Consider the following 12,871-nt stretch of genomic DNA (forward strand, 5'->3'; position numbering starts at 1 on the left):
ACGGACGCTCCTGGTGCACCAAGCCGTTCGTGGGGCCCTGTGTGGGGGGGTATGCGTGTGCCTTTGTGACTGCGTGTGCATGTGTGCGTGGGTGCGTGCGTGAGAGAGTGCCTGCATGCGTGTGCGTGGGTGTGTGTGTGGGTACGCGCGCGTTTGCCCTCGCACCTCTGTGGGTGGGTGCGGGTGGACCTATGCGCTGGTGTGGAGCCAGTCCTCTGTAATCTCACGGGGCCACCTGCTCTCGGGCCAGGGCCTCGAAATCGCTGCCCGCCACCTACAGACATCCATCCCTTGTCTGTCACTCGAACCCTGTCTTCTTCCACCAGCTCTGGGCCCCCAACAGGACCCAACAGGCCTGGCACTAACCTGCTACTCCTCCAACCCACCGGCGCTGAAACTGCCTGTCCCTACAACTTCCCTTGGCGACAGAGGACGCTGAGCTGCCTGCTGTCTGCAATCTCCTGGGAGCCCCAAAACACAAGGCCTTGCCTGATATTAGTACAGAGCCTGTCCACAGCCACCCAACCCTCAGCATCGATGGCTGTTGGCCTGCTAGCCTAGACCGAGCCAGCCCAAGGCCTGCTGCCCACTCTGCCTATCCTCACCGCGAGGCAAAGAGGCTACAAGGCTGGGGTCGCCTGCCACAGTGCCAGTCTTGGGGCAAGGACCGTGCTGCACTGAGAACTAGGACACAAGCCCGGGGCCGGCCGCTGGACTCCTCTGCCTCAATCCCGCACCCCTCCACGGCCTCCACGGAAGGCGGAGGTTCCCAACGGGACAGAGGGCTGGCCGCCACTACAAGGCACTCCCCGCACAGCGGTCCCGAAACCAGGCCTAACCTCAGCAGGCAGGCTCTTTCTGGCCCTGCACTCTGGCCTCAAGCCACTCCTTGGCCTCGCAGCAGCCTAGTCCCGGTCTGACTGCCCACCAGGGCATGGCAGGAAGCTCTGACCCACACCCGATGACACCAACTCCAACTGGACAAGGGGCAGAGCACAAACAAGGAGACGAGCTCCCCCACTCCAGCACAACTCCAACTCGCAACTCGGCCCCGGCCACTGCAACCGGACAACCAAACCCGGGCCCCACGCACGCCCCCAGAAGAAACCGCGCACCCACTCCTCACCGAGGAGGCTCCACTATCCACCCGAACACAGGCTCCTCTTCCTGCTACCCACTACCACGAAACTCTGGGCAACCGCAGTGCTGGCACACCAAACACTGGGAGTCCCCGGGCCACCAGCGTCCAGCCTGGGGCCGTGGGCTAGCCCACACCACAGGCACAGACCTTGAGCAACAAGAACTCGAGACCACACTTCTGGTCATGGCACGCCCCCGGGGGCGCCATTTGCCAAGAGCTCTCTTGGAAAACACCTAGACTCCTCCACCTCTTCCTCCCCGGGGACAGCCCACTGGCCGCCCGCCACAGCTCAGCAGGCCAAAGGCCAGGGGTACCCTTGGTGGGCATGGGCTGCCTCTGAGCCCCAGCCAAACAAACCGGCCCCTTGGGCGTCTACACAACCCAGAGCAGCCAAAGCAGGGCAAGGTCGGAGTGCCGGGGAGGCGGTGTGGAGCCAGCGCGCCTGGCAGGTGGGAAGAATGTGCGTGACTGCCAGTCGGGCGGGCCCCACTCCCTACACGGCCTGAGGAAAGCCGAGTGCTGGACCTCAGTCACCGATGAGAAGGACGGTTATAGAGTTCTCACTCATTTTGTTCAGCTTCCAAGGAATGTTATTTGGGGGAGTCATCATCGATCCAGGCACACACATGCTCTGTGCGCGAAGCACGACATGGCAAGCTTGGCCGGCGCAGGCGGCGCCGGGCAGGCCATTGTCTTGCAACGCCAAGTGGCAAGCCGTGAGCGGCTCCCACCCGCACCAAGGTCAACGCAAGCCCGTTGGGCACAGGAAAGGCTTACCTTCCTGTCCTTGGGGCGATGCACTGGCCAGGGCCGGACCCGCAGCGCGCCGGGTGTCTCGCGCCGCTTCCGGGGTACACGGCTGCCTGGCGCGGCGGCCAACCTGCGGCCCCGCCGAATCAAGGCGTCCTGGGACATCAGCGCCTGCCCACACAAGGCAAAACAAGAGCACCGTTGAGTAAAGGACCGCGGCTGTAGGCTGACCGGTCGGCGCCAACTCTCCGTGGGTCCCCAGGTCCCTAGCTGTCTAACACTCTCCTCTGCGGCCCTCCGAGGGGTCGTCAAGATCAGGGGCTCGGGTGCCCGAGGCACGCCATGCCATCGGTGTGGGACCCCCACTGGAGAAAGGAAGGGTCCCAGGGCTTCTTAGCCCCATGGCCGGGTAACTCTGCAGAGCTGCCTTCGTGTGGTGCATGTATGTTAGTAAGGACTACACCTTCCTCTCCCCTACACTAGCTGTGACGTTCAAACGTTCTGGATCTCAGTCACCGACGTCGTGGCGGGAAAGAGTTTTCACTCATTTTGTTCAGCTATTCCAAGGAATGTTTGCTGGCGAGTCATCATCGATCCAAGCATATCATCTCTGTGTCTAATGCAGGACACGGCAGGCTTGGCTGGCGCAAGCAGCCCGGGGCAGGCCGTTGTGTTGCAAGGCCAACTGGCAAGCCGGGAGCGGCTCCCACCCGCACCCCAAGGTCAACGCAAGCGCGTTGGGCACAGGGAGGCTTACCTTCCTCTCCTCGGGGGCGATGCACTGCCCAGGACCGGATCCACAGCAGGCCTGGCGTCTTGGGCCGCTTCGAGGTTACACGGCTCCCTGGGGCTGGCACCACCGAATCAAGGCGTCCTGGGACATCAGCGCCTGGGGTCAGAAGGCACAACAAAAGCGCCGTTGAGTAAAGCACCGAGGCTGTAGGCTGACCGGTCGGCGCCAACCCTCCGTGGGTCCCAGGTCCCTAGCTGTCTAACACTCTCCTCTGGGGCCCCCCGGGGGGGTCGTCAAGATCGTGGGCACGCGGGCCGAGGCACACCGTGCCATCGGTGTGTGACCCTCCACTCGAGGAGGGGTGGGTGCCAGGACTTCTTAGCCCCATGGCCGGGTACCTGTGCAGAGCTGCCTTCGGGTGGCGCATGGATGTCAGGAAGGACTACACCTTCCTCTCCCCTACACTAGCTGTGTCATGCAAAAGTGCTGGACCTCAGTCACCGATGCGTGAGACGGGAATGAGTTTTCACTCATTTTGTTCAGCTTTTCCAAGGAATGTTTTTTTTGGGGAATCATCATCGATCCGAGCACATCCTCTGGGTGCCAAGCAGGACACGGCAAGCTTGGCTGGCGCGGGCGGCACTGGGCAGGCCATCGTCTTGCTACGCCAAGTGGCAAGCCGTGAGCGGCTCCCACCCGCACCCCAAGGTCAACGCAAGCGCGTTGGGCACAGGGAGGCTTACCTTCCTCTCCTTGGGGCGATGCACTGGCCAGGGCCGGACCCGCAGCAGGCCGGGCAACTCGCGCCGCTTCAACCTTACACTGCTCCCTGGGCCCCGCGGCCAACCTGTGGCCCCAGAGACTTAAGGTGCCCGGAGACATCAGCGCCTGGGAGCCAAGACAAAACAAGAGCCCCGTTGAGTAAAGGACCAAGGCCACAGGCCGACCCGTCACGCCAACGCGCCGCAGGCCCCACATCCGTAACTCTCTTCGACTTTCCTGTCCAACCCTCAAGGGGTTCGTCACATCCATGAGCACGGACGCTCCTGGTGCACCAAGCCGTTCGTGGGGCCCTGTGTGTGGGGGTATGCGTGTGCCTTTGTGACTGCGTGTGCATGTGTGCGTGGGTGCGTGCGTGAGAGAGTGCCTGCATGCGTGTGCGTGGGTGTGTGTGTGGGTACGCGCGCGTTTGCCCTCGCACCTCTGTGGGTGGGTGCGGGTGGACCTATGCGGTGGTGTGGAGCCAGTCCTCTGTAATCTCACGGGGCCACCTGCTCTCGGGCCAGGGCCTCGAAATCGCTGCCCGCCACCTACAGACATCCATCCCTTGTCTGTCACTCGAACCCTGTCTTCTTCCACCAGCTCTGGGCCCCCAACAGGACCCAACAGGCCTGGCACTAACCTGCTACTCCTCCAACCCACCGGCGCTGAAACTGCCTGTCCCTACAACTTCCCTTGGCGACAGAGGACGCTGAGCTGCCTGCTGTCTGCAATCTCCTGGGAGCCCCAAAACACAAGGCCTTGCCTGATATTAGTACAGAGCCTGTCCACAGCCACCCAACCCTCAGCATCGATGGCTGTTGGCCTGCTAGCCTAGACCGAGCCAGCCCAAGGCCTGCTGCCCACTCTGCCTATCCTCACCGCGAGGCAAAGAGGCTACAAGGCTGGGGTCGCCTGCCACAGTGCCAGTCTTGGGGCAAGGACCGTGCTGCACTGAGAACTAGGACACAAGCCCGGGGCCGGCCGCTGGACTCCTCTGCCTCAATCCCGCACCCCTCCACGGCCTCCACGGAAGGCGGAGGTTCCCAACGGGACAGAGGGCTGGCCGCCACTACAAGGCACTCCCCGCACAGCGGTCCCGAAACCAGGCCTAACCTCAGCAGGCAGGCTCTTTCTGGCCCTGCACTCTGGCCTCAAGCCACTCCTTGGCCTCGCAGCAGCCTAGTCCCGGTCTGACTGCCCACCAGGGCATGGCAGGAAGCTCTGACCCACACCCGATGACACCAACTCCAACTGGACAAGGGGCAGAGCACAAACAAGGAGACGAGCTCCCCCACTCCAGCACAACTCCAACTCGCAACTCGGCCCCGGCCACTGCAACCGGACAACCAAACCCGGGCCCCACGCACGCCCCCAGAAGAAACCGCGCACCCACTCCTCACCGAGGAGGCTCCACTATCCACCCGAACACAGACTCCTCTTCCTGCTACCCACTACCACGAAACTCTGGGCAACCGCAGTGCTGGCACACCAAACACTGGGAGTCCCCGGGCCACCAGCGTCCAGCCTGGGGCCGTGGGCTAGCCCACACCACAGGCACAGACCTTGAGCAACAAGAACTCGAGACCACACTTCTGGTCATGGCACGCCCCCGGGGGCGCCATTTGCCAAGAGCTCTCTTGGAAAACACCTAGACTCCTCCACCTCTTCCTCCCCGGGGACAGCCCACTGGCCGCCCGCCACAGCTCAGCAGGCCAAAGGCCAGGGATACCCTTGGTGGGCATGGGCTGCCTCTGAGCCCCAGCCAAACAAACCGGCCCCTTGGGCGTCTACACAACCCAGAGCAGCCAAAGCAGGGCAAGGTCGGAGTGCCGGGGAGGCGGTGTGGAGCCAGCGCACCTGGCAGGTGGGAAGAATGTGCGTGACTGCCAGTCGGGCGGGCCCCACTCCCTACACGGCCTGAGGAAAGCCGAGTGCTGGACCTCAGTCACCGATGAGAAGGACGGTTATAGAGTTCTCACTCATTTTGTTCAGCTTCCAAGGAATGTTATTTGGGGGAGTCATCATCGATCCAGGCACACACATGCTCTGTGCGCGAAGCACGACATGGCAAGCTTGGCCGGCGCAGGCGGCGCCGGGCAGGTCATTGTCTTGCAACGCCAAGTGGCAAGCCGTGAGCGGCTCCCACCCGCACCAAGGTCAACGCAAGCCCGTTGGGCACAGGAAAGGCTTACCTTCCTGTCCTTGGGGCGATGCACTGGCCAGGGCCGGACCCGCAGCGCGCCGGGTGTCTCGCGCCGCTTCCGGGGTACACGGCTGCCTGGCGCGGCGGCCAACCTGCGGCCCCGCCGAATCAAGGCGTCCTGGGACATCAGCGCCTGCCCACACAAGGCAAAACAAGAGCACCGTTGAGTAAAGGACCGCGGCTGTAGGCTGACCGGTCGGCGCCAACTCTCCGTGGGTCCCCAGGTCCCTAGCTGTCTAACACTCTCCTCTGCGGCCCTCCGAGGGGTCGTCAAGATCAGGGGCTCGGGTGCCCGAGGCACGCCATGCCATCGGTGTGGGACCCCCACTGGAGAAAGGAAGGGTCCCAGGGCTTCTTAGCCCCATGGCCGGGTACGTCTGCAGAGCTGCCTTCGTGTGGTGCATGTATGTTAGTAAGGACTACACCTTCCTCTCCCCTACACTAGCTGTGACGTTCAAACGTTCTGGATCTCAGTCACCGACGTCGTGGCGGGAAAGAGTTTTCACTCATTTTGTTCAGCTATTCCAAGGAATGTTTGCTGGCGAGTCATCATCGATCCAAGCATATCATCTCTGTGTCTAATGCAGGACACGGCAGGCTTGGCTGGCGCAAGCAGCCCGGGGCAGGCCGTTGTGTTGCAAGGCCAACTGGCAAGCCGGGAGCGGCTCCCACCCGCACCCCAAGGTCAACGCAAGCGCGTTGGGCACAGGGAGGCTTACCTTCCTCTCCTCGGGGGCGATGCACTGCCCAGGACCGGATCCACAGCAGGCCTGGCGTCTTGGGCCGCTTCGAGGTTACACGGCTCCCTGGGGCTGGCACCACCGAATCAAGGCGTCCTGGGACATCAGCGCCTGGGGTCAGAAGGCACAACAAAAGCGCCGTTGAGTAAAGCACCGAGGCTGTAGGCTGACCGGTCGGCGCCAACCCTCCGTGGGTCCCAGGTCCCTAGCTGTCTAACACTCTCCTCTGGGGCCCCCCGGGGGGGTCGTCAAGATCGTGGGCACGCGGGCCGAGGCACACCGTGCCATCGGTGTGTGACCCTCCACTCGAGGAGGGGTGGGTGCCAGGACTTCTTAGCCCCATGGCCGGGTACCTGTGCAGAGCTGCCTTCGGGTGGCGCATGGATGTCAGGAAGGACTACACCTTCCTCTCCCCTACACTAGCTGTGTCATGCAAAAGTGCTGGACCTCAGTCACCGATGCGTGAGACGGGAATGAGTTTTCACTCATTTTGTTCAGCTTTTCCAAGGAATGTTTTTTTTGGGGAATCATCATCGATCCGAGCACATCCTCTGGGTGCCAAGCAGGACACGGCAAGCTTGGCTGGCGCGGGCGGCACTGGGCAGGCCATCGTCTTGCTACGCCAAGTGGCAAGCCGTGAGCGGCTCCCACCCGCACCCCAAGGTCAACGCAAGCGCGTTGGGCACAGGGAGGCTTACCTTCCTCTCCTTGGGGCGATGCACTGGCCAGGGCCGGACCCGCAGCAGGCCGGGCAACTCGCGCCGCTTCAACCTTACACTGCTCCCTGGGCCCCGCGGCCAACCTGTGGCCCCAGAGACTTAAGGTGCCCGGAGACATCAGCGCCTGGGAGCCAAGACAAAACAAGAGCCCCGTTGAGTAAAGGACCAAGGCCACAGGCCGACCCGTCACGCCAACGCGCCGCAGGCCCCACATCCGTAACTCTCTTCGACTTTCCTGTCCAACCCTCAAGGGGTTCGTCACATCCATGAGCACGGACGCTCCTGGTGCACCAAGCCGTTCGTGGGGCCCTGTGTGGGGGGGTATGCGTGTGCCTTTGTGACTGCGTGTGCATGTGTGCGTGGGTGCGTGCGTGAGAGAGTGCCTGCATGCGTGTGCGTGGGTGTGTGTGTGGGTACGCGCGCGTTTGCCCTCGCACCTCTGTGGGTGGGTGCGGGTGGACCTATGCGGTGGTGTGGAGCCAGTCCTCTGTAATCTCACGGGGCCACCTGCTCTCGGGCCAGGGCCTCGAAATCGCTGCCCGCCACCTACAGACATCCATCCCTTGTCTGTCACTCGAACCCTGTCTTCTTCCACCAGCTCTGGGCCCCCAACAGGACCCAACAGGCCTGGCACTAACCTGCTACTCCTCCAACCCACCGGCGCTGAAACTGCCTGTCCCTACAACTTCCCTTGGCGACAGAGGACGCTGAGCTGCCTGCTGTCTGCAATCTCCTGGGAGCCCCAAAACACAAGGCCTTGCCTGATATTAGTACAGAGCCTGTCCACAGCCACCCAACCCTCAGCATCGATGGCTGTTGGCCTGCTAGCCTAGACCGAGCCAGCCCAAGGCCTGCTGCCCACTCTGCCTATCCTGACCGCGAGGCAAAGAGGCTACAAGGCTGGGGTCGCCTGCCACAGTGCCAGTCTTGGGGCAAGGACCGTGCTGCACTGAGAACTAGGACACAAGCCCGGGGCCGGCCGCTGGACTCCTCTGCCTCAATCCCGCACCCCTCCACGGCCTCCACGGAAGGCGGAGGTTCCCAACGGGACAGAGGGCTGGCCGCCACTACAAGGCACTCCCCGCACAGCGGTCCCGAAACCAGGCCTAACCTCAGCAGGCAGGCTCTTTCTGGCCCTGCACTCTGGCCTCAAGCCACTCCTTGGCCTCGCAGCAGCCTAGTCCCGGTCTGACTGCCCACCAGGGCATGGCAGGAAGCTCTGACCCACACCCGATGACACCAACTCCAACTGGACAAGGGGCAGAGCACAAACAAGGAGACGAGCTCCCCCACTCCAGCACAACTCCAACTCGCAACTCGGCCCCGGCCACTGCAACCGGACAACCAAACCCGGGCCCCACGCACGCCCCCAGAAGAAACCGCGCACCCACTCCTCACCGAGGAGGCTCCACTATCCACCCGAACACAGGCTCCTCTTCCTGCTACCCACTACCACGAAACTCTGGGCAACCGCAGTGCTGGCACACCAAACACTGGGAGTCCCCGGGCCACCAGCGTCCAGCCTGGGGCCGTGGGCTAGCCCACACCACAGGCACAGACCTTGAGCAACAAGAACTCGAGACCACACTTCTGGTCATGGCACGCCCCCGGGGGCGCCATTTGCCAAGAGCTCTCTTGGAAAACACCTAGACTCCTCCACCTCTTCCTCCCCGGGGACAGCCCACTGGCCCCCCGCCACAGCTCAGCAGGCCAAAGGCCAGGGATACCCTTGGTGGGCATGGGCTGCCTCTGAGCCCCAGCCAAACAAACCGGCCCCTTGGGCGTCTACACAACCCAGAGCAGCCAAAGCAGGGCAAGGTCGGAGTGCCGGGGAGGCGGTGTGGAGCCAGCGCGCCTGGCAGGTGGGAAGAATGTGCGTGACTGCCAGTCGGGCGGGCCCCACTCCCTACACGGCCTGAGGAAAGCCGAGTGCTGGACCTCAGTCACCGATGAGAAGGACGGTTATAGAGTTCTCACTCATTTTGTTCAGCTTCCAAGGAATGTTATTTGGGGGAGTCATCATCGATCCAGGCACACACATGCTCTGTGCGCGAAGCACGACATGGCAAGCTTGGCCGGCGCAGGCGGCGCCGGGCAGGCCATTGTCTTGCAACGCCAAGTGGCAAGCCGTGAGCGGCTCCCACCCGCACCAAGGTCAACGCAAGCCCGTTGGGCACAGGAAAGGCTTACCTTCCTGTCCTTGGGGCGATGCACTGGCCAGGGCCGGACCCGCAGCGCGCCGGGTGTCTCGCGCCGCTTCCGGGGTACACGGCTGCCTGGCGCGGCGGCCAACCTGCGGCCCCGCCGAATCAAGGCGTCCTGGGACATCAGCGCCTGCCCACACAAGGCAAAACAAGAGCACCGTTGAGTAAAGGACCGCGGCTGTAGGCTGACCGGTCGGCGCCAACTCTCCGTGGGTCCCCAGGTCCCTAGCTGTCTTACACTCTCCTCTGCGGCCCTCCGAGGGGTCGTCAAGATCAGGGGCTCGGGTGCCCGAGGCACGCCATGCCATCGGTGTGGGACCCCCACTGGAGAAAGGAAGGGTCCCAGGGCTTCTTAGCCCCATGGCCGGGTACCTCTGCAGAGCTGCCTTCGTGTGGTGCATGTATGTTAGTAAGGACTACACCTTCCTCTCCCCTACACTAGCTGTGACGTTCAAACGTTCTGGATCTCAGTCACCGACGTCGTGGCGGGAAAGAGTTTTCACTCATTTTGTTCAGCTATTCCAAGGAATGTTTGCTGGCGAGTCATCATCGATCCAAGCATATCATCTCTGTGTCTAATGCAGGACACGGCAGGCTTGGCTGGCGCAAGCAGCCCGGGGCAGGCCGTTGTGTTGCAAGGCCAACTGGCAAGCCGGGAGCGGCTCCCACCCGCACCCCAAGGTCAACGCAAGCGCGTTGGGCACAGGGAGGCTTACCTTCCTCTCCTCGGGGGCGATGCACTGCCCAGGACCGGATCCACAGCAGGCCTGGCGTCTTGGGCCGCTTCGAGGTTACACGGCTCCCTGGGGCTGGCACCACCGAATCAAGGCGTCCTGGGACATCAGCGCCTGGGGTCAGAAGGCACAACAAAAGCGCCGTTGAGTAAAGCACCGAGGCTGTAGGCTGACCGGTCGGCGCCAACCCTCCGTGGGTCCCAGGTCCCTAGCTGTCTAACACTCTCCTCTGGGGCCCCCCGGGGGGGTCGTCAAGATCGTGGGCACGCGGGCCGAGGCACACCGTGCCATCGGTGTGTGACCCTCCACTCGAGGAGGGGTGGGTGCCAGGACTTCTTAGCCCCATGGCCGGGTACCTGTGCAGAGCTGCCTTCGGGTGGCGCATGGATGTCAGGAAGGACTACACCTTCCTCTCCCCTACACTAGCTGTGTCATGCAAAAGTGCTGGACCTCAGTCACCGATGCGTGAGACGGGAATGAGTTTTCACTCATTTTGTTCAGCTTTTCCAAGGAATGTTTTTTTTGGGGAATCATCATCGATCCGAGCACATCCTCTGGGTGCCAAGCAGGACACGGCAAGCTTGGCTGGCGCGGGCGGCACTGGGCAGGCCATCGTCTTGCTACGCCAAGTGGCAAGCCGTGAGCGGCTCCCACCCGCACCCCAAGGTCAACGCAAGCGCGTTGGGCACAGGGAGGCTTACCTTCCTCTCCTTGGGGCGATGCACTGGCCAGGGCCGGACCCGCAGCAGGCCGGGCAACTCGCGCCGCTTCAACCTTACACTGCTCCCTGGGCCCCGCGGCCAACCTGTGGCCCCAGAGACTTAAGGTGCCCGGAGACATCAGCGCCTGGGAGCCAAGACAAAACAAGAGCCCCGTTGAGTAAAGGACCAAGGCCACAGGCCGACCCGTCACGCCAACGCGCCGCAGGCCCCACATCCGTAACTCTCTTCGACTTTCCTGTCCAACCCTCAAGGGGTTCGTCACATCCATGAGCACGGACGCTCCTGGTGCACCAAGCCGTTCGTGGGGCCCTGTGTGGGGGGGTATGCGTGTGCCTTTGTGACTGCGTGTGCATGTGTGCGTGGGTGCGTGCGTGAGAGAGTGCCTGCATGCGTGTGCGTGGGTGTGTGTGTGGGTACGCGCGCGTTTGCCCTCGCACCTCTGTGGGTGGGTGCGGGTGGACCTATGCGCTGGTGTGGAGCCAGTCCTCTGTAATCTCACGGGGCCACCTGCTCTCGGGCCAGGGCCTCGAAATCGCTGCCCGCCACCTACAGACATCCATCCCTTGTCTGTCACTCGAACCCTGTCTTCTTCCACCAGCTCTGGGCCCCCAACAGGACCCAACAGGCCTGGCACTAACCTGCTACTCCTCCAACCCACCGGCGCTGAAACTGCCTGTCCCTACAACTTCCCTTGGCGACAGAGGACGCTGAGCTGCCTGCTGTCTGCAATCTCCTGGGAGCCCCAAAACACAAGGCCTTGCCTGATATTAGTACAGAGCCTGTCCACAGCCACCCAACCCTCAGCATCGATGGCTGTTGGCCTGCTAGCCTAGACCGAGCCAGCCCAAGGCCTGCTGCCCACTCTGCCTATCCTGACCGCGAGGCAAAGAGGCTACAAGGCTGGGGTCGCCTGCCACAGTGCCAGTCTTGGGGCAAGGACCGTGCTGCACTGAGAACTAGGACACAAGCCCGGGGCCGGCCGCTGGACTCCTCTGCCTCAATCCCGCACCCCTCCACGGCCTCCACGGAAGGCGGAGGTTCCCAACGGGACAGAGGGCTGGCCGCCACTACAAGGCACTCCCCGCACAGCGGTCCCGAAACCAGGCCTAACCTCAGCAGGCAGGCTCTTTCTGGCCCTGCACTCTGGCCTCAAGCCACTCCTTGGCCTCGCAGCAGCCTAGTCCCGGTCTGACTGCCCACCAGGGCATGGCAGGAAGCTCTGACCCACACCCGATGACACCAACTCCAACTGGACAAGGGGCAGAGCACAAACAAGGAGACGAGCTCCCCCACTCCAGCACAACTCCAACTCGCAACTCGGCCCCGGCCACTGCAACCGGACAACCAAACCCGGGCCCCACGCACGCCCCCAGAAGAAACCGCGCACCCACTCCTCACCGAGGAGGCTCCACTATCCACCCGAACACAGGCTCCTCTTCCTGCTACCCACTACCACGAAACTCTGGGCAACCGCAGTGCTGGCACACCAAACACTGGGAGTCCCCGGGCCACCAGCGTCCAGCCTGGGGCCGTGGGCTAGCCCACACCACAGGCACAGACCTTGAGCAACAAGAACTCGAGACCACACTTCTGGTCATGGCACGCCCCCGGGGGCGCCATTTGCCAAGAGCTCTCTTGGAAAACACCTAGACTCCTCCACCTCTTCCTCCCCGGGGACAGCCCACTGGCCCCCCGCCACAGCTCAGCAGGCCAAAGGCCAGGGATACCCTTGGTGGGCATGGGCTGCCTCTGAGCCCCAGCCAAACAAACCGGCCCCTTGGGCGTCTACACAACCCAGAGCAGCCAAAGCAGGGCAAGGTCGGAGTGCCGGGGAGGCGGTGTGGAGCCAGCGCGCCTGGCAGGTGGGAAGAATGTGCGTGACTGCCAGTCGGGCGGGCCCCACTCCCTACACGGCCTGAGGAAAGCCGAGTGCTGGACCTCAGTCACCGATGAGAAGGACGGTTATAGAGTTCTCACTCATTTTGTTCAGCTTCCAAGGAATGTTATTTGGGGGAGTCATCATCGATCCAGGCACACACATGCTCTGTGCGCGAAGCACGACATGGCAAGCTTGGCCGGCGCAGGCGGCGCCGGGCAGGCCATTGTCTTGCAACGCCAAGTGGCAAGCCGTGAGCGGCTCCCACCCGCACCAAGGTCAACGCA

General features: G+C 63.1%; 10 non-coding genes across 10 annotated transcripts; all 10 read right to left on the bottom strand.

Annotated features, from left to right (window-relative positions):
* Positions 1-1,662: 1,662 nt before the first annotated feature.
* Positions 1,663-1,757, bottom strand: LOC150044306 (small nucleolar RNA SNORD116). Its single transcript, XR_016533257.1, has one exon. It is a non-coding gene; the product is annotated as a small nucleolar RNA SNORD116 (small nucleolar RNA).
* Positions 1,758-2,394: 637 nt separating this feature from the next.
* Positions 2,395-2,488, bottom strand: LOC150044307 (small nucleolar RNA SNORD116). Its single transcript, XR_016533301.1, has one exon. It is a non-coding gene; the product is annotated as a small nucleolar RNA SNORD116 (small nucleolar RNA).
* A 624-nt stretch (positions 2,489-3,112) lies between these two features.
* Positions 3,113-3,209, bottom strand: LOC150044308 (small nucleolar RNA SNORD116). Its single transcript, XR_016533354.1, has one exon. It is a non-coding gene; the product is annotated as a small nucleolar RNA SNORD116 (small nucleolar RNA).
* A 2,113-nt stretch (positions 3,210-5,322) lies between these two features.
* Positions 5,323-5,417, bottom strand: LOC150044309 (small nucleolar RNA SNORD116). Its single transcript, XR_016533258.1, has one exon. It is a non-coding gene; the product is annotated as a small nucleolar RNA SNORD116 (small nucleolar RNA).
* A 637-nt stretch (positions 5,418-6,054) lies between these two features.
* On the bottom strand, positions 6,055-6,148 carry LOC150044310 (small nucleolar RNA SNORD116). Its single transcript, XR_016533302.1, has one exon. It is a non-coding gene; the product is annotated as a small nucleolar RNA SNORD116 (small nucleolar RNA).
* Positions 6,149-6,772: 624 nt separating this feature from the next.
* On the bottom strand, positions 6,773-6,869 carry LOC150044311 (small nucleolar RNA SNORD116). Its single transcript, XR_016533355.1, has one exon. It is a non-coding gene; the product is annotated as a small nucleolar RNA SNORD116 (small nucleolar RNA).
* A 2,113-nt stretch (positions 6,870-8,982) lies between these two features.
* Positions 8,983-9,077, bottom strand: LOC150044312 (small nucleolar RNA SNORD116). Its single transcript, XR_016533260.1, has one exon. It is a non-coding gene; the product is annotated as a small nucleolar RNA SNORD116 (small nucleolar RNA).
* Positions 9,078-9,714: 637 nt separating this feature from the next.
* On the bottom strand, positions 9,715-9,808 carry LOC150044313 (small nucleolar RNA SNORD116). The gene has a single exon (XR_016533304.1). It is a non-coding gene; the product is annotated as a small nucleolar RNA SNORD116 (small nucleolar RNA).
* Positions 9,809-10,432: 624 nt separating this feature from the next.
* Positions 10,433-10,529, bottom strand: LOC150044314 (small nucleolar RNA SNORD116). Its single transcript, XR_016533356.1, has one exon. It is a non-coding gene; the product is annotated as a small nucleolar RNA SNORD116 (small nucleolar RNA).
* A 2,113-nt stretch (positions 10,530-12,642) lies between these two features.
* On the bottom strand, positions 12,643-12,737 carry LOC150044315 (small nucleolar RNA SNORD116). The gene has a single exon (XR_016533261.1). It is a non-coding gene; the product is annotated as a small nucleolar RNA SNORD116 (small nucleolar RNA).
* Positions 12,738-12,871: the final 134 nt, after the last annotated feature.

This window comes from Megascapheus bottae, chromosome 30 (assembly GCF_031878675.1).
Source record: "Megascapheus bottae isolate mThoBot1 chromosome 30, mThoBot2.hap1, whole genome shotgun sequence".
NCBI classification, from domain to species: domain Eukaryota; kingdom Metazoa; phylum Chordata; class Mammalia; order Rodentia; family Geomyidae; genus Megascapheus; species Megascapheus bottae.